A 23176-nucleotide genomic window follows, 5' to 3' on the forward strand; every position below is an offset into this window, starting at 1 on the left:
ACCAAGAGCACTTGCACAATCCTCCTCCCCAGTCATCTGTTTCCATCTGCCACCTATCTTCTAGGTTATGGTCAGCAGAGTTTAAAGAGCTTCACCTTTGTGAATCTTTGGGGGTTTTTCTAAGACATATTTTACTACCAATGTGTAAAAAGCAGCCACCCAAGGCAGAGTGGAGTTTTTATCCTGAACTGCTGTACTGGTCCTTTAACTTTTTATGACTCATAGTTCAAGTATTTGGGAATTCCCCTCTAAATATGAGTTTGACACACTTGCATTATGGAAAGTTATTTTATTCAAAAAGTGACAAAATGCAATATTCATGCAATACCCAGGTCTATATTTAACACCACACAATTGGGTTTTTCTCTTTTTCTTTTTTTTTTTTTTTTGCAATAAAGCTTCTAATTAAAGACAGATTCCAAAAAAACCGAGAACAAGACTGAATAGCAGAAGTAGCAGCATTGAAAGAGACAATCACAGTGTCACACATCCAAGCAAGTCGGGGTTTTTTTTAACTATTCAAACAATGTCAGAGCTGTTTACCTCCTCCCCCAGACCCCCCAGTTGCATGTGTGAGTGCACAGCTTCTCTCTTACCTGTGTGCTCAAGTCCCTTCTTGGTGGGCTGGCTACTCATCAGGGATCACCTGACTAAAGCCTGGAAAGAAATTAAAATATAATCAGCTGACCACCCTTGCTCACTGGCTTCCAGCTTAAATACTCCTCTCCACAGCACTCTGTCATGTGAGGCAGGACAGAACCAGCTGTCATTGCTTCAGAAAAAAGGGAAATGGGCCCCTCTGTTTCCACCTCCTTCCTTCCTCCTCGCTCACTCTTTCCTATCTGTTCCTGCCTCCCGACCTCCTCCCTTTCTCATTCTTCCACTTTGCTCATTCACTGCCCGCCTGGCTGGGGTCTCCCAGGGGAAGCCGCATTCCACAACGCTCAAGCATTTCCCCTGCATCCCGAGGTTTCTCAACAAGCTGCCTACACATTTGTACTGGAGGGGAAAAAAAAAATTAAAAAAAAAGAGGGAAGGGAAAAAAAAAAAAAAAAAAGGGAAGAAAAAAAAAAATCAGAGAAAAACAGAAAAAAAAGGCACCACATTCCACAACCCTCAGTCAGCCCTGGCAGACTACGAGACATTTTCAGTCACACAGCACAAAATGCATTAGTCAGAGCTGAAAGACCACACACTTTGTACCACTACCATGCTAACAGGGAATGGTCTGAGCAGAGCTACAGGAAAAAGGAAAGGAGGGGTTCCTATTGGTGCTTCCATTTTACATGGGGTGGTCACCTAAATATATGAAAAATCGGCAGGAAAAGGCCCAAAGCTGACGTTCCCAGCAGAAACAATGTGGACGTGGGCAGCGGGGAAAGCTCTCCCGACCTTCGCCAAAAGGACTCCCCCTCCAGCAGGATGTGTTATCCCAAAGACTGCACGGCATTATCTAAATCAGAACCTCTATCTCCCCACTGGTTTGTTCATAGGAAATACAAGCCTAGAAAAAGTGAAAGTAACACTGCATGATTCAGATTCCCCGAAACCACATATACTTTCAGTTCAGACTTCTCTCTTCTTCGCTGCTCCTTAGCAGCTCTGCAGCTTTATCCATCTATGGAGTTTTGTTTCCTCTACTTACGCAGTTTCAGCCCTCCGTGGTCGCAGGGAATCTGATCAGCAAGAAACGAGAAAGGAGCTCGGCGAAAAAAAAAACCCCTCCGTCCTCATCCCAATGACCTAATCACTCATCTATCTGCTCACTGCTTCCGTCCCCCACACGCACTTATCTCTCGCTTGGAGGCATTTTGGGAGCGAGGACGCGGCTCGGGAGAAAACAGCGCTTCTAAAATCGCATCAGAGAGGGGCAGCGCTGAGAGGAGCACGCCTTGGTGTCCACCGGGAACGGCACCACGGAGCCCCCAGCCCCAAATTCCCGCTGCCAGCCCCAAATTCCCTGTCCCAACCCCAAATTCCCTGCTGCCAACCCCACACTCCCCGCTCTCAGCCCCAATTTTTTTGCTCCTAGCCCCAAATTCCCGGCTCCCATCCCCAAATTCCTGGCTCCCCTCCCCAAATTTCCCACTGCCAGCCCCAAATTCCCAGCTTCCAGCCCTAAATTCCCACTCCCAGCCCCAAATTCCCTGCTCCCAGCCCCAAATTCCCTGCTCTCCTTCCCAAATTCACTTCTGCCAGCACCCAGTTCTCAGCTCCCAGCTCCAAATTCCCTGCTGCCATCCCCAAATTCCCAGCTTCCAGCGCTAAATTCCCACTGCCAGCCCCAAATTCCCTGCTCCCATCCCCAAATTCCCTGCTCCCAGCTCCAAATTTTCTGCTCTCCTTCCCAAATTCACTTCTGCCAGCACCCAATTCTCAGCTCCCAGCTCCAAATTCCCTGCTGCCAGCCCCAAATTCCCAGCTTCCAGCCCTAAATTCCCACTCCCAGCCCCAAATTCCCTGCTCCCAGCCCCAAATTCCCTGCTCCCAGCCCCAAACTCCCTGCTCCCAGCCCCAAATTCCCGGCTTCTCATGGGACTGTCCCTAACACACCCTGCCACGACCCAGGGGCTTTACCCAGAGTTAGGGAAGTGTAGGGAGGCGGGGGGAAGATGGGGAGAGCCCTCAAGCGCCTGCACTGGAATTTCTCTTCAGGAAAGTCCATGCTTTAATGAAAGACTGATACTAGATACCACAAAGAAACTTTTATTTCTCTAGGCACATGACTCAGATGCATTTTCTGTGTGGGTTATGCGGTTGTGTTATGTTTCATCTTAAAAAACTGTTTCAAAGAGACCTTTAAACATTAGTTTTAAGAAAAACTCGATGTGTTTATGTATAGTGAGTGTTTTTAAACTGCCTTTTATTGCACAATGCTGTATAGAGCAGAGACACTAATGTCTGTTTTCATCATAGACATAATTTGAATCTAATACTAAACACAATAATCTGTAAAAATATTTAAGTTACATCCCTAAATAGTTCCCAGAAAAGTAAACAAACTGAACCCTTCAGCAAAACAGATCCCCTTAGTTACAATATTGTTATCTGCCCTCTTTTCTCATGTATTTTGAAAATACATTTACTCACTGTGTTATTGACTTAGATGCATTAGTTTATAACATAAATGGTAGCTGCTGCTGTGCAGTATTTCAGCAGGGGAAGGCTGTCCAGAACTGCCTCAGAGACCGAACACTGTCGCCATTATAACAAAAGCATTAAAATGAATAATTCATGAGCAAAGGAAGTACCCTACCATTAAAAGGCACCGAGTATTTAATGAATTGTCCAAAAGCTACCCCTTTTACTGCCCAGTTCCTCTTACTACTTAATTATGCTACATTTTTCTAAAATGGCATCAAGTAGTAATCAGCAGAAACACACGGATCACTTGTAGGAGACTTTGTGAGGAGTAAGAAATAAAAGCTAAAAAGTGAGCCAGAGAGAGGGAGGGGAAAAAAGTGTTTATGTCTGATGATGGATATATTAAGGGAATGAGACTTCAGACTTGAAGGCTTTTCCAAATTGTGCTTTTGAATCTTGAAAAGGAAGAACATCGACAAATATTCCTTGCAAGAATAAAGGCAATCAGTTCTTTGCCTTTATCTGGTACCTTCTTTTTCAGGATCCCAAGGCATCATGAAAATGCTCAGGAATTCAAAAACCCCATTACTGAGGACTTTTGGAACTTTCCTCCTGTTTATAAGGCCTCAAGAAGACCAAATTATTTTCTCCAGGTCACACAGGAAGGCTTGGAGAGGCAAGAATAGAGCTTCATCTTCTGGTTACCAGTCCTGTGCCCAAGAAAAAGAGCAACTTCCTTGCTTTATGCTAGCAGGCATCAAAAAGTTCAACAGTCCTACAGGTTTTAACCCAATAAAATGAACAGTGGTGCACAGGCATTTTCTGCAGGGACAGAGGAAAATTCCAAACCATTAACCCCACATTACACCAGAATTATGAGCAAACTTAAGTTTTGAATAATATATTTAAAGGAATTTGGCCTAGAGTAGCATCTGCTCCTGTTTCTTATATCTGCTGCAGGAAACACCCATACAGTGCCTGGAAAGAGATTTATTTCTACCATACACTTTCAAACTTTTCAAGACATTCAAAATTGGTACACTAACATTAATAAGCTTCTCAGATTTAATTTGAATCAACATCCAGTTCTTAAAATTGAAGAAATTGCATCTCTGAGTCATTTTGCCAACGGGACAGCATTCCATAATGTCAAGCAAAAGCCATCCTAAATATCTTTACTTACATGGGTCACTTTTTAGCTGTCCTACTCTCCTACACTGTTGAGAAGAACTCAAACACAATTCTTATTCCAAGGCTCTCATTGCAACAAGTTCACCAATTATGTGGCAGCAAGCCCATTAATGCTGAGATACAAAAACTTGTCCCCAAGGCATCGTGGATGGAATGAAAACATGAGGTGTAACATTGCAGAATCAGACACTGTCACTGGTCAACACTGATGCTCCTGGGCTTTTTAATTTTAAACCTGTTGTCTTCTTTGCAGAGCATTGGTGAGCACCTTTTTGATTCTGACTGGCCAATTTCTAGGTTTTTTCACTTTTTAAAAAATTTCAATAGCATCAATTTGAGAAAGATGCTCTTTTGATCTGGTATTAGATGGATGACTTTCATTCTGCCAAAAAAATTTGCCCTTCAGTCAACTCAGAGCTGCTCCCACAGCAAGTCCTTACAGGAATAAGGAAATGCTCTTTAACAGCTAGAACAATCTGTACAGTTAAACATATTTTTAGTCTTCAATCCCCAAGGAACTGTGAGCAGAACTGAACAGCAAAATAAAAATCCCCATAATTTGTTGTTAGATATAATTAATATAGCCCAGCTCACAGCAAGCAGTTTCTTGTAACTGATTGACTGTTTCAGTACAAATGACCATTAATGGTTTGATAACTTGTGGCAGGAAGAAAGAGGAGGAAAACCCACAAAATATTTATGGTAACTGTTCCAAAGATGGAAGAAGTTTTCTTTTTTAAAAATTGCACCAAAAAAACCCCAAGAAACCAATTAAAGAAAGAAATGCTATGAACACTTCAAGTTTATCTCCTTCAAAATATTTATCTTGAGTCTACATTACAGGAGAAATTCTGTGTTGACATAAACCAGTATGAGTGTGTCCACCAAAGCAGCAACCTCCACCAGGGCATCCAGACTACTGAGTCACTACCTAAACACAAGTGTTCAGAGAACAAATAGCATCAAATAAATTACTTCAGAGAAAACAATGAGAAAGATCACCACTGCTTCCACTTGGAAGTAGGGGGGGAAAAAAAAAAAGGAAGGAAAGGAAACAAAAAGTCATCATGTCTGTAATCAGAGCAAAATTTTCAAGTGAAAGGAACTTAATCAGCATTTTGCTACTTGGACAAGAGGGAGAGGAGATGGGAAGAGACAGGAGAGACTTGAGGGGTAATAATCAATCAGATTGGTACATTGTTGAGTATGCACAACTGTCTCCAAACAACATTACAGCTGCAAGCAAGAATGAATGGAATTATATGTATCAGTGTAATGATAAGGTGACAATCAAGTGCAAAAGAAAAAATAATAAGAAATCAAAGGTGAAGGAAGTGTTCAGCTATCCAAGAAAAACTCATCTGATCTCAGTATGCCAAAAGTGTGGTCAGATAATGTATACAAATTTATATCTAGGAGCTTAGATATGTTTAGAGAGTTCTGATATTTGTTTTACCTCCAGTGAGTGAATTTATGTTCCACAGAGCAGTGGTGTTTACCACACTGCTGTTTACTTGTATCAGCAGAGTTGTGTGGACTGTGCAGTGAACTACTCAGACCTTTCAGTGCTACAGAGGAACAGAACATTACCTCAGCCTTCTAAAATAAAAAATAGTCTTTGGACATTAATATAAATACATCTTATAAATCAAAAAACAACTTTTAAAAGACATTTTGAGGGCCAACTAAACAGATGGAGATGCAAGAGAAGTGAAGGTAATTTCCACCTTTTTTATTGTAAAGAAATACCTTGAAGGAGGCATGTCAGCACATCTACAAGATCACAAAAATAGCTTAGGCTGGAAAAAACCCCTGGAGGTCATCTGATCCAGCCCCTGTGCTCAAACAGGGGCGCCTGCAGACCATTGCCCAGGACCACCTTCAGAGAGCTTTTGAAGACCTCCAAGGACAGAGACTCTACAACCTCTCTGGGGGACCTGTGCCAGTGCTGTCACCCTCACAGTGAAAAAGTGATTTCTTATGTTCAAATGGACCCTCCTGTGCCTCAGTCTGGGGCCACTGGCTCTGTTCCTGTCCCTGTGCAACGCTGAGAAGAGCCTGGCTCTGTCTGCTTTGCAACACCCCTTCAGGTATTTGACCCCATTTGTGCTCCTCCTTCAAAGCCTTCTTTTCTCCAGGCACAACAGCCCCAGCTCTCTCAGCCTTTGCTCCCAGGTGAGATGCTCCAGACCCTTCATCACTTTTGTGTCCCTTGACTTGAAGGGAGGTCCCTGGTAGCTCCATCTCTCTTTTACTGGGGAGTCCAAAACAGGAGCCAGCACTGCAGATCACCAGGGCTGAGCAGAGAGGGACGATCACCTCAGGATCACCTTCCTTCACCTGCTGGGCAGCCCTCCTGCTCACCCAGCCCAGGATGCAATCACTCCTGTTCAAGGCAAGGGCACACTGCTGCCTTCTGCTCAGCTTGGTGTCCACCAGCCCCCTGGGCCTTTTCTGGAGAGCTGCTTCCCAGCTGGTCATCCCTGGCTGGTGCACAGGACTGGTCCTCCCCTGCCAGAACCCAGGACATCCCTCTGGCTGTCCTGAGCAGCCAAGACCCCTGCCAGGGGTCTCAGAGACCCTGGCACAGAGCCCAGAATGCCTGTGGTTTGATTACGACCTGTGGAGCAAGTTACCAACCTTGGATGAAGATCTGCAAGCCATGACAAATTAAGTAGAATGAGAGTGAATTTATCGCAGGGTGAAAAAGTAGATTTTGGGGTTTCTAGAATGGGGGTTCAGGGGGCAATATGGAGGGATCTGGCTGTGTCCTGCCTTTCTCCTTCTTCTTCTTCTTGGCCTCCATCTTCTGCTTTGATGTTGGCACTTTTAGATTGGTTTAGAGCAGAGGCTCACTGTCTAACATAGATGATGGGTATTGGGAAGTAATTGTAAATAATGTACACATAGTTTTTAGTATAAAGACATAACATCACCCCAGGGGCAGGCAGAGTGTCCTGGGCTGTCTTGCTGAACAGACCTCAGCTGGACAGAAGAAAGAATTTTATAGATAAAGAACAATAAACAACCTTGAGACCGAGAAATGAAGAGCTCTGATTCCTCCTTTAAATGCCAGGCTGGGAAAAGGGACTTCAGACCAGTGAGAGATCCCAGGACACTCCCCAGGGCAGGACTTTGTGCCTGCCTCTGCAGGTCCTCCAGGTGTACAGGTCTTTGAGGAAAGGAAAAGTTATGCAGCTTGGACTAAGGTGCAAACTGCTTTCATTGACACCATTATTTCTTACTTTCAGATACAGGCTGGCTTCCTGAAACAGGTTATGTTTTCCTTCCCTTCCCTCCCTGACAAGGAATCCCTCTTCCTCTCTCTCTCAAATACCAGGTATTTCCTGGAGTAAAAAAGGTAAGATTTTAGTGACAGTTCATTTCTGCTACCTTGACATTTTCTGCCTCTTCCACAGTTTTCCAGCATTTTGAGAGAGTGGGCTTAGAACAGAGAACTTAGGAAGGAAATATATGTAAAACATTTCCTAATAAAAAGTAGTAAAGTCGCTCAGGTACTTATTTGCAGGAGGTTCTCCTGGTGTTTTCCAACAGAACTAAAGCAGCAAAAGCTCTCTGAGTTTGATGAACTGGTAGAGTCCCACTGCAGTCTCTGAAATGTCAAACTGTCATAGGAAGGACAGCAGAAAATGTTTTCTTTTGGGTCTTCTTATCAGACAATCTGCTGCCAAAGTGGTAGCGACCAAACAAACAGCTTCTGACACAAATACAGCAACCACAAATTCTCCTCAGATTTCACAGGTGCAATTCAGCTCTCCCAGCCCAGATTTCTGGTGCCACCTCTCCCCTGACCTCCTGCAGCCAATTCTCCAAACTCCAGAGGGCTCAGGATGTGCCCCAGGGCTGCACACGCCATGCAAAGGCTGGGGACACACTGCAGCACCTCAAAGAGCACTGAACAATGATGTGTAGGCACCAAAACCCGCCCTAAGCACCCCAAATTACAATCTGACTCCTTTGCATGCTCATATTTGAATCCTTTGGGCAAGCTGTGTGTCCAAGACCCTACATCTCTTTATCACATAAATGCAGATGTTGCCTGTCCCAAAGAAAGAGCAATTATGCTCAGCCATAAATCAGAAACTACTTATAATTCAAAAAGACACAGAGGAAAATCTAGGCCACCTTACCACGGCATAAAAAGGGAAACAAACTGGTTTGTTTCCAGAACAGGAGAGCAAGTGATTTTTCTTACAGCACAAAGCTCACCGAGAGCCCCTCAGACACTGGCAGCACAAAAAAAAAAAAAAAATCAGCCAAAACAGAACAGACCCCTGCACCCATGCCTCATATTCCCAATGAAACTTCATACACTCTGTCCCACAAAAATAATGACACTGGATTTTCTTCACATCTTTTCCAGTGACTTCCCTATTTTCAAATCCAGTTTTATACTCTGAAATATTTACAGACCCATGAGCTTTCTAATTAAGGGAAAAAAAAAAAAGAGGAAAGGTATCTTCAAATATTTCTTTTTTCCTATTAATACATTTCTGAAAGCATTTAAAAGCTTCTCCAGACCAACATTTCTAAGAAAAATATGAACTCAACCACATGGCTCAGAAAGGTGCAGGGATATTGCAGCTCTGAACTGGCTCCTGAGGGACCAGCACCAGTTTAAGTATATTGATATTTATTCAGCTTCCTCAGAGAGGCCAATAAAGCCAATCAAGGAACACAGCACCAATAATTACTCTCATTTCTACTGCAGTATTTTCAGGTGCTGCAGTTCCAAGCTTTGGTGCTGACACCTTTTGTTTGATGCACAACATTAATTTTGGGATTTTGCTGTGAATGGACACCCTTAAAGCTCCTTTTGGGGCTCAATGGCTACAGTGTGACATGCTGTGAATAATCAAACCGTGCTGGATGCAGGCACACAAACAGGAGGTCTGTAACAGCTCCCTCATACCTGGACTGCTCCTGTACAAGTGAATTTGTGTCCCATGTACACAAAACCAGGAAGAATATTTATTCCATGTGTCTATAGAAACATCTGCTCAGTATTTTTCAGCATACTTGTGTCTTGTTACATCACCTCAAGCAATGATTACACTCAAAATGAAGAGTCCTGCAGTGATTCCCAGCAGAAAGGAAGGAGGAAGATTTCAGGGCCTCCCATTCATTGTTATTTTCCAGTTCTATCTCACTGGGATTATTCAGGACATCAAAAACTTATCAGCATAAACAAGACTGATGATCTGTGATCAGCACCCTGCTCTCTGTTCTGTTCTACCAAGCTGTTTTATAAACAATCAATGCTATAATTAATAAGCAGTGACATTCATCAACAAGAACTGCACTTGCTTTCACTGATCAAAAAATTTAAGACTGCTACATAATATCAAAAAGGTTTCATCTGGTTAGGTTTTTAAAAATTTTAAATAGAGAAGAAATGAGAGCTGAAGTTCTCTGGTCTTTGAGAAACTGTCATTATCTTCTTCTGCTTTAAAAAGTTTCAACAGCTTATTAAAAAAATTTATCCTGTACAAATGTGAGGTATTAATTAAAATTCAAATACCTTATTCACAGTTTTTACAGCTAGAAGCCTAATTCTTTTCTATAGCATGTCATTATTTAAATCAAGTCTTATTTGAGAACCACGGGAAAACAAAAGAAAGGAGAGGACCTTGGCAAATTGAATGAATGTCAGATTTCAAGGAAGAGTGGAGAGCAAGAACAGGGCAGAGAGAAAGAGGAGGAGTTTTCAACTCCTAAGGAATGTTAAATTTGCTTATGCCAGTCCTTAAATATAATGTCCATTGCACCTAAACAATAGGACTGAAAGCCATGATTTTGAAAGAAATTATCTCAATAACTTTCAGGATCTGTCTTTCAGGTTGTGAGCCAGCTGGAGGCACATGTGGGCTCGCCAAGTGATCAGCTTCTTAGAATTTTTCTTAACCACTTATCTTAGGAAAACTTTATTGCTGAATTAGTGTTCCCAGCTCCTTAACGCTTTCACAGAATCATTAAGGAGGTAAAAAGGCACACAGGTCTGTAAAGCATTAGTGCTTCTAAAAATGTATGATGCACAAAAAGGTGTCTGAAACAGTGTGAAGTTGAGCACTCAAAAGGCAGATGGGGCCAGACTGAAGGACCCTTGAGCACCTGTAAACCCATCTTGCTTTGTGTGTGCACACATCACGATAAAAATCCTCAGTTAATACTCAAACCCTAGATGTCTTTTTTTTTTTTTCTTGAACAGGTCCATCCCAGTCAGTGCACAGGATCATTGGCTGTTTGCTCAACAAGCAAAGGGATATTCCAGTTTACTCTGCCATTCAGCAGATGGCCACAGACTTTCCTGCCATCTCCTATTTAACTCCAGCTTGGAGACTTCAAATTTCCTCATGGGTTTATCACCACCATATGGATACTGGGAAAACAAGTTCCATAACATTTGTCAGCACCACCTACCATGAAAAAAGGGGAGAAGAACTATTTTAATTTCATACCTGGGGAACTGAGGTGTAAAGAGAGCAAGGCTTGGATGACTGTGGTCATCCAGCTAAAGCTGTAGCAAAGAAAATGAGAAATGGTGCCAGGTGCCCACAACAGGCTGAGCCGGTTCTGAAATATAAAATAATATATAATATAAGATAGAATATAAATATATTTATTTATACAGCAAGACCCTCCCACAGACCTGGGCTGGGGGCAACCATGTCTGAGTAAGGTGTCTCCAACCAGGAGCCAGAGACCTGCAAAATGCAGCTGTCACTGACCTCTCTGAAGGACAGGAGGCTGTTCAGCCCTGCCAACAACCAAGCAGTCAGATGCTCTGAAAATGGGATAAAGGGGGACAGAGAACAGCTTTCCAGTAGTGGTGAGGGACTGGGCTGTCCCACAGACCTTGGGAGAGTCCCTGGGCAGCCCTCAGCTCTCCTTAAGGGAGTTGCTGTTGCTTTGCAAACTTCTCTCCTTCACAACACATCTTTCAGAATCCACAGCTGCCACATTCTGATGTACCCTCATGCAAATTCACCTGAGCTAGTGAGTGCAAGAAGGAAGTCCTGAGGAATAAACATCATGTGAACATGTAATTAGATCCTCTAACACGGCTAAATAATCAGAACTACAGTGAGCTAAGACAGCACAGGAAAAATTGATTCCAACTTTGGATAATCTTTAGGACCTTCCTTCTTATTTTACTACCTTATTATGCAATGTGTTTTTATTCAGTATATTTTTTAAAATCCCAGGGAAAAAAATGTAAAACAAATGCTCATAGGGAAATGGCCCAGTGTGGAACAGCTGAATCCACACTACATTTGTCTCTGTCATTTGTACTAATGGAGGGGATAATTACAGCAGTGAGAAGCTCTCATCAATGCAAGCCATCCTTTTGACAGTGGGTCAGCTACACAAGACATGTAGGAAAAGAAAGGAGCCTCTGCTCAGAAATCTTTGGCTCTTCCCTGCAAGGAGCAGTGCACACCTGAGTTGCACACAACTTTTGACCCATTTCCTCAGCCTTGACATTTTCTGCTTCTCTACTCTTCATTTCTTTCCTTCCAGGGCTTGTTCTTCATCCACTCTTAAGCTTCCAAGCACTGGCCCTCATCATTACCCTGCTTTCCCACTGCCCCCAGCTCCTCATTTTGTTCCACCACCTAGTCTAGCTCTCCTTTCTTTCTTAGGACTTCTTCCTTAAATTCCCTGTTTTCCTGACAAAATGGCCATTCCTCATCTCCCCAGCTGTCCTCATTTCCCTTGCTTCTCCCCCATCTCAGATCTCTGTTTTGGACTTGTCAGGACCCTTGTCTCAGAGGTTTTATGCAGAAGTCCAGCCCTGGTATAATCAGCTCCCATCAGGACCATTCCTTCCCCACTCTCTACTCCACAGTCTGTCCTATGTGTCCACTGCAAAAATCCCAGGAATTTGCTGGAAAAACTACAAAATTAACTTGAGGAGGGTCTTTGATCTCAGTTTCAATATCCAGGGTCTGCACTACTGTGTACAGCAGGTTATTTCCATGTTTAATTACACTTGCCAAAAGCAAAGCAAAAGGATGTTGCCTCACCTCCAAGACTCAAATCCCTACCCACAGCACAGCCAAAACAGCACTAAAGCAGCAGAAAACAGCCACAAACAGCTGAACATATTTCAGCTGACAATTTAATTCCTCCTCCTCAACTTCAACAAATTGTGCCCAAGGCAGAGATGTGATGAACAATTGATGTGGTGTGGTGGAGTCATGCTCCGAAGGACAGCAGGCTCTCGAGCACAGAGAAATTGTCCATTTATTCTCTTTCCATCCTTTACTCCCCAGCACAATAAATTCTCCTCCATGTGCCTGGACAAGGAATAGGCTGACACCTGAGCCATGGTGGGGTGCAGACCTTCAGCACAGTCACACAGCTCAGGAGCTGCAGCTGGCTCCATCAACCTCACCCCAGTGAGCTGCAGTGGTGGCCCCGAGGAGCAGCTGAACCAGGCAGCATTCCAAGGCATGGGTGTCAGAGTGAAGGACAAACACAACACAGTAGCCACAGGAAACAACAACAAAAAGAATCCACTTCTTACATTTTCCCTTTTCCTGGTCCTGGAGCACAGATCTGTCCTGTCCCTCCCACCAGGCTGCTCATGAAGTCACTGGTGAAGGATTCCTCCCTGTCCTCAACTCATGAGCCTTCCTTTAGAATTTCTCTGCCCCATCCAGTGGAGGAGGGAGGTGAGAGAGTGGCTCTGGTGGCCACCTGGAGTCCAGCCCAGCCCAGCCCACCCCAGTGCCCAGCCCCACCTTTCCCAGCAGGGCAGCATGAGGTGGGCATGGCCCAGCCCACGCCACCAGACACAACTCTGAGCTGCACAGAGGTCCTCTGCTTCCTGATTTTCAGGCTCAAACCCACAGAGGTGATCACAATTACATCCTGCTGGACATCTACATATGAAACAGGATGCTTGCCAGATGAATTTTTTAGTTCAGATTTACAGCACCACTTAAAGCGGGCTTTTATAACTTATTATAATTTTTATTGTATTTTGCTTTATATCACATATATCTTTTGCAAAACTCAGTTTTTATAGTATTTAATGTTCTGAAAAGCCTGTTTTAAAAGTTTATATGAACCAAATTATTTGTGTATAATTACACTTTTATTATTTTTAAAAGAACTCTTAATCTCCTCGACAAAAAAAAAAAAAAAACAAAATCTTTTTTGTTTTAAAAAACAAAGAGACTGAGCCAAAATATGCAAGGTATTGTGCTGGCATTCCACTTTTAAAAAATAAAAGCTAAGGATACTTTTCTAACAAAGCTTTCACAAATTATTCCTCCTTTAATTAAATCCCTCTTTGCTGGAAACTAACAAAATGCCATTAAGAGCAGAAGACAGTTATTATCTTTCAGTCGTTTTCCTTTTGTATAATACATTATTACCTAAGTTTCAGTGATTCTTGCTGTGTTATCCACCTCTCCTTTAAAGAAAATACTCTGTAACCATAGCAATACTTTCCCACCCTGGTATTATTTCCCGCTGGTTTGTTCTAGGCTTTTTGCACATAGCAACCACAGCAATCCTTGGGCCAAGCTGTCAACTTCTTCTTGGCAACTCTGAGCAAAACTGGTGGATCTCTAAACTACCAAATATGCAGCTTTGTGTTTTCAAAACAAGATCAGCACCTATCTTCTAAAGAAAGTGAATCTTTTAAATTGTATCTCTACTTTGTATGGTATTTGTAGTGCCACAAATGTGAGATTTTGATATTCTAGATGCTGTCTTCTAGTTCTATCACTTTCTGCAGAGCAATGCAGCAATCCCTCCCTAGGCAAGGCTGTGACATCTCACTGTAATTCACTGAACTTGCAACAAAACTTTAGGGTCCTGCTTCAAACCTGCCCCACTTGTCACTGAATTCACACAGGGGAACACCAGGTGTACCACCCACACCTCACCAGCTGGGCTTCAGGTTCACAAAGGCAGCACCACTTCTGCAAAGCCTGAGACGTGAATACTTGGAATCCATCATCTAGGCACTCAGAAGTCACAGGACAGAGGGCAGATCTTGGCCACGTGCACAAATGTTAAACAAATTCCTTACATCATTTCTCTACTCGCCATGCAATGCCATTAAGGCTCCCAAGCCTTAGCAGACCATCAGTGTACTTCTTGATCTCCACTGTGGATTTGAACTGAAGAGAAATTATTTTTTTCCTCTACAGAAGTAAAAACACATGAGAGGAAAAAAAGTGCTAAACCCCCTCCCCATTTAAAACTAACCAAGCTTGATTTTGTTCAACACCTTCTTAATAGTATTTTAAGTTGCTGCCTAATAAGGACAACAAAAGCACTGGTAAATTTTGAGATTTAGCTGAATTTTGCTAATGGTTGAGTTAGTTTTCACAAGCTTCACAGTAAGGTAGAGTCAGTGAACTGTGGTGAAGCAGCACAAATTATGTTTGGGAATAACAGTAATTTAAACCATTGGTGTTTTACTGTGAATCCTCTCATCCCACTGGAGTCAACAGGGCTTTTGTCATTACCTTCTCTGTCAAAACCTTACCCCCACTCATAATCTTTCCCATGAATCACCCAGGGATATTCCCTTCATATGCTCTCTGGAGGGGGAGTTCCAGAAGTGGAACTAGATGTGCAGGACAACTTCATTTGCAAATCACCTACTGAGAGAGGTGACTTTCTTCCTTTGAAGAAAAAAACCCCATTGGTCTCAGTCACAATGATAGAAACAAGCAAAGGAAATTGGATAGGTATTAAATACATGTGAGTGTGTGTGTATATATGCACACACCCCCATATATTTTTATTTATGCACATGTACAGCCTGTATTTTTTATATATATATATAAACCCCTCCCATATTTTTATGTATATATACACACATTAATAAAACAGAAGGGATATACATCAAACAAAAACTCAAATGACCTAACATATTTGTGAGATCTAACAAAAAGTAGAAATAAAAAAAGAAACTCACTAAGGCAGTATCAGCTAGCTAGGTTGGTTTGGGGATTTTTTTAGAGTCTAAAATGCTTCAGAAGAAAATGATGGTGAAAAAAAATTTCATAGAACAATTATTCCAGGAGGGAGAGGAAAGACTGCAGATTACCCTACTGTTTTAAATGCTGCTGGTTTAAAGCACAGTCTTGTTTATATTCTAATTTATGGATGCATCAGATACCCATACACACAAAATTCCTCTACAACCATGACCCAGCTGGGGCTACATACCAGAGAAATATAGACTGCCCAGATGGGCCAAAATAGGAATATAGAAACACATTCCTGACTGAAAAAATTTAAATCTTTACATCACTGTTGCCTGTGGTTTTTTTGTCTTTTTGTAGAGTGGAGTTAGACCTTTGTGCCTGCAGAAGGAGAACAAGAGCCCAGATGTGGAAAGGAAACAAAGGTATGTCAGAACTTCCCAATAAAATCTAAAGAGAAGGACAAAAAGTTGTATTTTGCTATTCTGGTAATTTGCCTAGCAGAGACATATATTTATGAGTAACTTACATTAAATTTACAAAGGTTTTCTTTTTAAAGAAAAAGGTGGAAATTTGAAATTAAGAGTTCCTATGATTTAGCTGTGTTCACTGAAAGATAAGCATAAATACAGAAAATAGGAGTAATTTTGTCACCAGAGCACTTCAAAATTAAGACTTAAAACAAGCAAAATGCCCTATCACTGTACACTAAAACAGTATTTTGTATTTTATCAGCTCTTATGCTCAATTTGTAGGAGAATTTCCAGACAGAATCTTTCAATTGATTATCACAAATATGAAAAAAAAAAAGATGTTTGCTTTTTCCATAAATGAAGGTGGTAACAGTTTTTTTTAATTCTAATTCAAATTATGTTATTTTAACATGTTGAACAAATGCATCATGAAAAGCAAGCATTATTTGCTTCATTTAGTTTTATGAGGGTACAATGGGAAATGGCATTTTCTCCAATCACAGCTTTTCTGAATGTATCCACTTCACCAGTCTCTTAACAACACATGCAATTACATTTTACTGTAAAATAATCAAATATTCACTTCTTTGCACATAGCAGCTATTTTGTTTTGGATGTAAACACTTTGGTTAAATTTTCTATTATCTAAAAGATGCTATTTTCCAGAAGGCAGCATCCTCATTTAGAAAACTGTGGCATTTTCTGACTCTGGATTTCATTTAAAGAGAGACCTAAAGGAAAAGGAATCACTGAGAATTATTTTAAATTTGAAATTATAACTCAGTCCACAATGCTAAAGAAAATGTACTTTAAAAAAACCTATTATTATTTCCTATAAACTAATGAAGGACTTACAACACTTTAAATAACATTTTACCAAAGCGTTCTTGCCCAGAGTCACAGGAAATAACTTTGAAAACTTTTGCAGGAATTAAAGGCAAAATGAAGTCAATATTTTTTCAATGAATTGTCAGGCTAAAACAATGTGTCTTTTAATTTAATTTCTGTTTATAATGGTTCAGGTTGACATGACTTTAACAAGACTCCAAAAATCTGCTTAATGTTTTAGGTACATCTTGTGCCTCTGACACAGACAGGTCCTTGATTGCACTCCTTATTCCCTGCAAGAAGTTTACTTTTCTTGTTCTTGCTTCATGTGTTTTGGAGACTTTTCATATTTATCCCTTCTTTAAAGAGGATAACTGTCCAAAGTTTTACCTTCTGGAAGCTGTGAAAGCCTTGGCCTCAGGGGTTTTGTGGTTTTGTTTGGTTTTGTGTTTGGTTTTTTAACCTAGCAAATAGTGTCTTTTATTAAATTGTAGAGGTCTCATTACAGTGACCTTCCAGACACAATTTACATATTTCTCCATAAATTAAGAATAAGCATTGTTTTAATGGTCTACTTAAAGACTGTTTGGTTTTTCCCCTTCCAATTTCCTGAAGCCTCAGAACCCTCTTTCAGAAAACCTTCTGTAACCGGATCTCGTACAGGGACACCAAATGATCCAATATCCACCAGAAAAGTAGAGAAGTGTTAAAAGAATCAAAGCAGGAGTGAGGTCTGTGACAGACAGCAGGTATTCTGGGAAGTTAAAGAATATCCTTTGTTTATAAATCCATCCCTTCAAAAGCAAAAAAAAAAAAATCATTTTTTATCCCATTCATACTGGAAAAATATGAACCAAACCCCCAAATAAACCAGCTTTAAATTGCAACCCTGAACCTGAGAAGGAAGAACATAGCCCTGTTTGGGACATACACATTAACCATTGTGGATGCAGAGCTCCTATTAGAATACATTATCACACAGTATCCAAGTTTATCAATGCTGGCCTCAATTCAAATATGCCGTGAGATGCCTCACTAAGTGCTTCACTAAACCGAGCCTTTAATGCTATTTAAAACTAACTTAATATAGAAAAGAGCTATAGATTAACTGACACATCTATTGCCTTCCTTGTTCCAATCACTTCTGTTTAAGTGCACTGCACTCTGGGGAACATAAAAACTTGGTGGGGGGGAGGAGGGGAACCCCAGCAAGTTCTGTTTCACCTGGAATTGAAAATTCAACCACCAGACCATTCCAGACCTCAGGCTGTCTGATTCTTCCAGTCTCACGTAATCCATTCAATAGTTAAGCCTCACTCCCTATTACCCCTTAATAGTGGTTGTGCCTTTTATTGAATTCCTCAGAGCAAATCATCTAAAACTGGCTTTGAATGACCACGTGGCTCCTGGAGTTGATTTGGAAATCCAGAAAACAAGACACGCACCAGTCTTTGAGCAGCTGGCCACAAAATGACAGCCTCAGGCAGGAGCTCTGTGGCACAGGCAGCAATGCCAGAATCCAGCTCCCTCTCACACCACCTGATGCCTCAGCCAGGAGACCCTTCTCTGTCCTTGTGCCTTGTCAGCACACCTTCCCCCTCGTGTGACAAGGGGAGATTCAGAGATGGGAAGTTCTCCGAGCACAGCGCACGCACCATCAGCGGGATGGTGGCAACCTCAAAGCTATGAATGAAGGCAGCCTGCAGAGCCCAGCACCTCCTCTGGACAAGGGCTCAAAGCAGGGAACCCCCTCCCTCCAGGGGTTTTCAGCAAGTCCCAGAGGCTGCTGCTGCCATGAGTAAGAGGGGAGCTGCACACAGAGGCAGGTGGCAGGAAGCCCTGGGAAGAGAAGACTGCCAAGGGCAAATGTCTGTCACAGCTTTGTGCAGAAAAGTTCATCTCAGAAATATCTGTGGACATCTCATTAACTGCCTATCTCTGATTCATCCCATAAACATCACACTTTTATCACAGGTGTGTTTCTCCCAGGAGAAACAAACAAGCAAACAAACAAAAAAACCCAACAAAACCTTCAATACCTATTATTTATTTAGATTTTGCTACAGCACACACATCCAGGAAAATAGAATTAAAGTAACAAGTGCAACCTTGATTTCAGCATTTCCCAGTTCTGGTGGCCAGGCTTTGTCCCCTTAGCAAGTCTTTAAAAGGGCATGGTGTGCATGCAAAGTTTCCTCAAACTCAGGGGAGAGAAAAAAGTAATTAAACCAGGCAAATTCCTTTTTTTCTTCTTTTGGGTCAACCTGTTGACAACTGCACACCTGAGAGACAGTGTGGGAGCATTAACACCCAGGGCTGTTGCTTGAGTCATGCAAGAAGCCAAAACCAGGGTCTGTGTTACTTTGCAGTGCCCCAGGCCAGGAGAGAAAGCAGAACCCAGAAATCTTGTGTTTCAGACAGTGTTCTGGGGACAGCTTCCATCCGAGCTCCCCATGGCTGCTCCTCATCTTCTTCCATCTTGCCCTCATTACCAGTCTGACTTAATATTTCCCTTTCCTGTGCTCACAGCAAGTCTGGCCCTGTTTCTTGCTGGTTTTGCAGCTTCCATTGCACATGAATCAGAACTGCTTCCCACCTTCCTTTCACCATCTTCCTCTGCTGCTTGAAGCTTTGGAGATCTGGTCTGCCTTATCCATCTGTCTCATGCTCCAACTGAATCAAATAAATGGGACATGAGGCTGCATTTGAGGCAAGACCTGCTAACACACAGAAATATCCCAAATACGTTGGTTTACCCAGTCCTCCTTCAGCCTCATGGTTTTCTATCTCTAAAGAGGTAAAACTGCCTTCTTTCTACCCTGTTTTCTGCCCCACTCTGCCATTCAGAAGGCATTTTCACAATCCATATTCCCCAACATAGAGCCTGGGGTTTGTTTTGAGCCAGAACAAAAGAAATAACTTCTTCCAAGTGGTGCACAGAGCAGTTCTGGAGTCAAGGCAATTAGGCCTAAAACTGTCTAAAGAAAATGACTTCACATCCCAACTGAAGAGAGCATATGGAACAAAATGTAATGGAAGAATGACACAGCTGAAAACAAAACAAAGACGTGCCATATTTCATAACAATGCAGATGTTAAGATATTGAAAATATTTTTAGCATGTACCAGAGAACACAAAAAAGAAAAAACCCATGGGGAATAAGAGCTCAGATCTACATTGTTCCCCTGCTCTCATGACGTTTACAATAGTGTTATTCCCTCCCACCCGCCACGAATTTAAACAGCTTCAAAACAAGCTCTTCATTTTGCCAAAAAAACATCAACATGTTCATTATTTTTAAGTCTATTCTAGTGAATACTACCTGAAACAACCCCTTCGACTCTCTGCAGCTGTTTTTTTTTTGCCTTCAGAGGCCTTAATTTTCCCTACATGGACCTCACCTTAGTCACAGCCACGTTGGACCTTTCAACTCCCCCTCCATTTTTAGTTTTGAGTTCCAGTATGCTGCACACTGAAGTCCCAGAAACTCCAAGTAACTTAACTCAAAGGGCATATATTTTATTTCAAAGTCAATTTAACACTGTAGGAGCTGTTCATCTACACTCACTCCACTGTGTCTTATCATCCTTTTCCATTGCCCTCTCCTCTAGAAATTCAATTTTTCTTCAGCTGGCTAACCCACACATCCTTCAGCTGCTGGGAAAGGTAATTTCTCCTTTCCTTTTGCCCATGACCTGCCCTTCTGCAGGCACACAGATAAACCCTACAGTAAGAGGAAGAGCCAGCACACCATGACAGAACTGCTGTGGTCCCCAGCCAGGTCACCCTGTGCCCTGCTCGGTGTCACTCTGGGCTGTCTCACCTGAACATCCCTGCACGAAGCAGCTCTGCTGGCCATTGGTCCTTGTGCCTCCCCAGCTCCCAATGACAAGATCAATTCCTTGCTTTGCACCCTGCTGCCTTTCTCCAAAGGGTGAAAACAAAGCCAGTGTGGGGGTTCTGAATTCCCCCACCCACCCAAAAAATGGTTTGCTGGGCTAAGCAACTTGATGTCACAGAGGGACAGAGAAAGGAGTCAGAGTTTTGTCACTCTAACTCGATTCTCCAATTTCCAAGAACCAGCACTCATGGTGACCTCACAAACTGGACCAGCTGAGGAGCAAAAACTCCAGCTCCTCAAGGCTCCACACCCAAAAAGATACCAAACACCACGAGGTTACACCTCCTTTCTCAGCCTCATGTCCATCTTGTGAGATGTACAACACCCTTCATTTGCACTGAGGGCTCTGCACATCCCAGCAGCACAAATTCCATGAGAACAACACAGCCAGTGCAAATCCTGGGTGCTTTCTCAAAGCTTCAGACTTTCTGAACTTCTGTTACACAACACAGTCTGAACCCTCACCTGCCCTCTGGGATGGGAAATCAACGGCCAGGAATGGGTAATTACTGCCTGGATAATTCACTCCACTCATAAGCAGCCTCACTTATCCCCCAGCAACAGCTCAGATAAGGAAGGGACCCACACAAACTGAATTAAGGTGGTGGTAACAAACCATGTGCAGCACAGTGTTTCCAGAGGAGAAATACAGAGTGACAGCAGAGGGGCTGCAGGGAAAACAGCAGCAGTCAACAGGGGGTACTTCCATGGCCAGGGTCTGCACTGGGGAAGCCTTTGGGTAAGACCACGCATGGATTTCAGCAGCTAAGTCTAGTTTATTTTGGACAGGAACAGAGAGCATGTTTTGAAAAAAGTCTTCAGGCTGAAGCTCCACAGTTAGCTCACCTTGTTTCAGGGAACCACCACACACCAGGAATTCCTGGTGGCTGGCAAAGCTGGCCATCACTGAAACACATAAATGGGCAAAAAAGCTCATGTGAAGGCAGCTGAACAGCTCTGTGATGATTTTCACTTGTCAGTTGCCCAAAACAGATCAATAGTTCCAACTTTATTCAATGAAAAGCCAACATTTCACTTCATTGTCAGGAAAGATATGCTGCTTGCTTCTCCCCTCCCAAATTTCTCAGGCAGCTCTGCCACCACTTCAAGGACAGTGCACAGTTAAGAGTCCCCAGGACCCATTTACCTGCCACTGCCACCACCCATGACCCTGAGTCAGAGGGTCACACCAGACTGTTTATACAAGAGGAGCAGCTTTGGAAAGCCTGGTTTAGTCTGCCTGTCTTTAGCTACAAACTACCAGACACAGGTTTCAGAAAGATCTGCCAAGAAATTGAAATCTAACTTGTCAGAAAGGCAGAAACAGATTGCAGAAGGGCAAGCTGGAAACAGGGGAGTTCCCAAGAGGTCTTAGAGTTTGTTGAAAAAAAAAAAGTAAAATTTCTCTAGTTTTTCCCTACATAAGAGGAAAGTACAGTCTGACTTAATTGCAAAGCATAATGATAAGCCAGCATATATGTACATGACTCATTTTCAAATAATTACAAAATGCAAGGAGATACAGAAGACACAATTTAGGACTGGTTTTTTACTCTTAAGACTCACACAGTAGGATCAGGTATACAGTAGTGTAAAGCAGATTTATCTCCACTTAGGCCTGGTATTTCCCCAAAATCCCATCTGCAGACTCCAATTTCACACAATGAAGGCAACTCTAATGCTAATGCAAGGCCATACTGCTCTGAGAGCACACAAAGCTGGTGCATGTCTGAAACCTGGGACCACAGCCTGGACTGATGCAGGATCAGTGATCAATCACTCAACACGTGCTGGCAGGCAGGGCTGTGGAAAAGAAGGATTAGGGCAGTCCTCAGACACCCAACAGATACAAGCTCACCAATCTTGCTCTTTCTCTGCATGGTGAGATCAATACTAGAAGGCACAGGCATTGGGACTGTATGCAGAAGGTGCTAAATAAAAGTGGGGCAGAAACAGAAGAAGCCCCAGGTGATTTTTAGGGATAAAACCAAAGTGTCTTCAAGTGAGACTTGAGGATTTAAGTCTGTATAAATTATCAGCAAGGATAATTTGCTTGAACAGAGTACCAGGCTAAGTGATGGATTCTCTGTCATCCCCTCAAGTTTTTGCAAGATACTGAACACAGCAAAACCATTGCAGAATATATTTCTGTGTCCTTTGGCATGCAGGATGTTTTAAAAGACAGCATGAGGATCTTTCTGGCCTTGAAAACAAAATTCTGAGGGCTGTGCTAAAGCTGAAGACTGAAATCTAAAGAAAATATTTAACGCTTTAAACAAATAATGTGTTTCTTATTTAAATAAAACCACTTTCAGACAGTAAGCATTACGAGTGGGGAAAGCACAAGCATTTACAAATGCCAAGTCAGCTTGACAGAATTTTTAAGAAATAATTTAATTTCTATGAAATATTTTCTGCTCATTCTCTAATTGGGGAAAATTCATGTGAATGTCAGTCTCGCCTCCTACCAGTTATGACCAAAATATTGCCTTTTACTTCCCATCAGTGACACACCAAGTACTGGCATTTTTATTTCAAAATTTGTATGTGAGGACAAAGTTAACATATCAGTAAAAGGCTGTGGTTAGTTAGGTAAACTCCCCGTGGTAAATTTAGTTATTTCCTGATGTCACAACTTAGTAAGACAGGAAAGTCTTCTGCCAGTCTCCACCTTCTCAACATACAGCAACTCATTTCAAACCAAGAGGAGATACCAAAAGCT

At 42.3% G+C, this 23176-nt stretch overlaps 1 long non-coding RNA gene across 1 annotated transcript in view; it reads right to left on the reverse strand.

The window, feature by feature from the left end:
- Positions 1 to 274: 274 nt before the first annotated feature.
- The window catches only part of LOC132324056 (uncharacterized), a 37123-nt gene continuing 14221 nt past the window's right edge, over positions 275 to 23176 (reverse strand). Inside the window, exon 3 of the long non-coding RNA XR_009485506.1 lies at positions 275 to 657. This is a non-coding gene — a long non-coding RNA (uncharacterized LOC132324056). The remainder of the gene's footprint in view (positions 658 to 23176) is intronic.

The sequence above is a fragment of the Haemorhous mexicanus genome, chromosome 2 (genome assembly GCF_027477595.1).
Source record: "Haemorhous mexicanus isolate bHaeMex1 chromosome 2, bHaeMex1.pri, whole genome shotgun sequence".
Taxonomy (NCBI): domain Eukaryota; kingdom Metazoa; phylum Chordata; class Aves; order Passeriformes; family Fringillidae; genus Haemorhous; species Haemorhous mexicanus.